Raw genomic sequence first — 3,305 nt, forward strand, 5'->3', positions numbered from 1 at the left:
ATTGGACAAAAAATCCACAATAGCAAAGTATTGGCATTGTAAACCATATTCACACACACCTAATAACACCGGAATGATCTTTACGCCTCAAATCCTCCACTTGTGATTTTGAACCAATACCTTCAGACCAGAAAAACAATTTCCAAATGTAGAGAATTTAGACAAAGGCTCAAAATAGAAAACAAAATAAGGAATACAAAAAGGGAGGGGCACGTAGGAAAGGAGTGCAAGTGTCAAGCCCAGCTTTATAATATATTTGCCATATTGTATAGATACTTGATAGAATGTCTACATACTTGAATGCCTCAGAAATCGTTAAAAGACGATATTGTACCTAATGGTACAATTAAGTTGATTTAAGCCTCGAACTAGTCCAAATAGAGATTTTAAGATACATTCGAGAGTTATTGAACCTTAGAATCACTTAATATGGTGATTTGGAGTTCAGAGATTGATTTAGAGTTAAATTGGAATTTTCATAACGTAGGGGTAAAATAGTCATTTTGCCACCCGAGGGCAAAATTGGAATGGTGGATGAAATTTTGATCAAGTTTGACTATTGGAACATAATTTGAGCTTGAGAAGTGAAAAATTTTAATTTCAACATTTTTTTTAGCATAAGGGTAAAAAGGTCATTTTACGTGTCTATGGTGGCAAAATTGGAATTTTTGAAATTTTGCACCACCATGACACTTGTCAAGCCCTTGAATTTTACCTATTATACTTTGGATAATTGAGATATTTTATGTGGTGGTGGGAGAATGCTTAATTATTAAGTTTAAAAATGGACCAATTAAAAGGTGACACATGGCAAGCTTTAGTTATTTTAATATTTCCTTTAAAAAAAAAAAACCAGCGCACACCTCTCTTATTTCATTCTTCATGGTCGGCTAAGACAAGAACAAAGAGAAAAAAGAAGAGAACAAACCCTAGTGAGCAAAAATTCAAGGGAAAATTGGTGGATTTCAAGGAATTAAGAAAGTAAAGGTAAAATTTCTTGATTTTAGCTTGTGATCTACCTTTCCTATGCATTCTTTTTCATTTTTCATGGTTGAGAATCAAGTTTGCATGAAGACACCTTTGCTGGCTGGACATGGGCGAAGGGGTTTTGATCTTGGATTTAGCTAGATTTCATGTTATTCTAATGTTTTTTGTTGTTTGGTGATGTTTAGCATAGAAAACAAGCAAGAAATTTCATGCCCTCCATTCACACCCATTGGCTGAATTTTTCAAGAGAGAAATTGAAAAATGGACTTTGATGAATTTCATGTTATTTAGGTATTTTTAGTTGTTTTATGATGTAAAGTGTAAAAATCAAGCATGAAAAACCACATATTATTCATGAACCCTCCATGGCCGAATTTTTCCAAGAGAAAATGTTGAGGATGATTTTGCTATAATTCATGTTATTTAGCTTATATTTGATGATTTTGAGTATTGGAAGTGAAATGATTTTATTTGGAGTTGAATTGGATATTTTGGCCAATTAACCGGCTTATAGTGTGAATTAGGTCAATACCATTTCAGCCCCATACACAATTGAATCTACGTAGAACACCATATTTAGATAATAATCTGAACATTTCACATCCCATTTCATGCATTTATATAGAGCCTAAATTAGTTTTATAACGGTTTAGCACAAATATAGTAAATTGCTTGTTGTGCATTATGTCTAGGTGGTGAAACTTCCGATAAGGGTAAGGAGATTGTACCCGAAGACTGGGATTAGGAGTACCTTGATTCTCGATATTGTGAGTAACCTTATTAATGTGTTAATTATCTAAAGTAGTTTTTATTCGTTTTTGTGATTTTATAGAAAAATGAGTTTAAATGGTAAATCCTTATGTTTTATAAGTAAAATGTGATTAAATGAAATGAGTTTTATAAATCATTTTGAAATTGAATGATGATTTCAGAAATTGAGTAATTGGAGACTGTTTGATTGTGTTGTAAATTTATGGTTTGAATTGAATGGCTTATGGTGATATTAGCATGAATGGCTGAATTGGAAATCGTGTTGAAATTGTATGAACTGTTTGTTTTGCCTTAATAGGCTGGGTAGTAATATAATTGCTATGTCATGTTGTCGAAACTTTTATTGATTTGGTGGGATATTGATTAGTCACTGCAGTGGTGGGTTTCCATGGACTAGCCTAGTAGAGAGGGGCATGGTAAACCCGATTATATTTTACCTCGATACGAGAGGCGTAGAAGGTATCTCCTGAGGTAAAGCTTTGGAGTTCACTTCACGTTGAACCACCACGTGAGGGTGAACTCAGCCAACGCCAAGGAATGACTATGTTTTAAAAGGTACAAATATGATTTATGAATATATGTCTTTTCTTTAACAACCTTGGCGAACTCGGTTGGATGCCTCTGATCAAGGTATCCTCGAGAATGAGTTTTGGCACGGGCCAAGTTTTTAAGACATTCATAAGCCATGTTGATTATTTGAGTGAAATGAATTTATTTTATTTAGTTGAAATGAGTTTGAAACGTTATGAATCATAGAACAATAAACTATTTTAAGTTGTCTCCATTTACTCGACTTTATATATTTTAGATGATGTTTGTTTATTCATTGAGTTTATATAAACTCACCACCCTCATTTTCACTCATTTCAGGCTCAGGACAGTCAGTAAATAGCTGATTACGTCGAGGGTTATTATTGAACTCGCCTCCTCATAAATTGTAAGTCCACAGCCTTTGTTACCTTTGGTCATTCGAGGACCCACACGTCATTATAAATTAAATTACATACTCTGGTTATCTGTGTTACCGTATATATGAATTTATTTTGCTTTTACGTTGTAAAAATTATTCACGTAATGTTTTGTAAATATTGTTTTATAAGAAAATAAAATATTTTATTCTATTAGTTACGATTTCACTCTAAATGAATGTTTTAGACATAAAAACTTGTTTTTAGTTATGAAATGTGTATTTTCCCCCATGTGTTATATTTTCAACAAGTTTCAAATTTTTTTAAAAAAATGACCAAAATGCCCTTGTGAGACAAAAAATATTTTTTTTATTGTTTCAATTTGGAAATAGCTTATAATCTTTTAAAATATGATGTTTAGTAATTATTGCTCACAAGGGAGGTGAGAAAACTGAAATTAAGCCTTACGAGGTTTCGGTTGGCATTTCGGGTAATGAATGTCTATCGAGACATCGCGGTGGTTATCACAAGCTCGAAGGGAGTACTAGGTCGTGACTGCAAGAATTAAAAAAAAAAATGCAAAGACAGGGGAGATCTCAACAACCATCTCCTAAATGAGCCAAATTTTTGAAACCTTTA

At 32.8% G+C, this 3,305-nt stretch overlaps 1 long non-coding RNA gene across 1 annotated transcript; it reads left to right on the forward strand.

Annotated features, from left to right (window-relative positions):
- LOC108661695 lies at window positions 852–2,235 on the forward strand. Its single transcript, XR_001927468.1, has 3 exons — window positions 852–987; window positions 1,680–1,754; window positions 2,126–2,235. It is a non-coding gene; the product is annotated as an uncharacterized LOC108661695 (long non-coding RNA).

Source organism: Theobroma cacao, chromosome 1, assembly GCF_000208745.1.
Source record: "Theobroma cacao cultivar B97-61/B2 chromosome 1, Criollo_cocoa_genome_V2, whole genome shotgun sequence".
In the NCBI taxonomy this organism is placed as follows: Eukaryota; Viridiplantae; Streptophyta; class Magnoliopsida; order Malvales; family Malvaceae; genus Theobroma; species Theobroma cacao.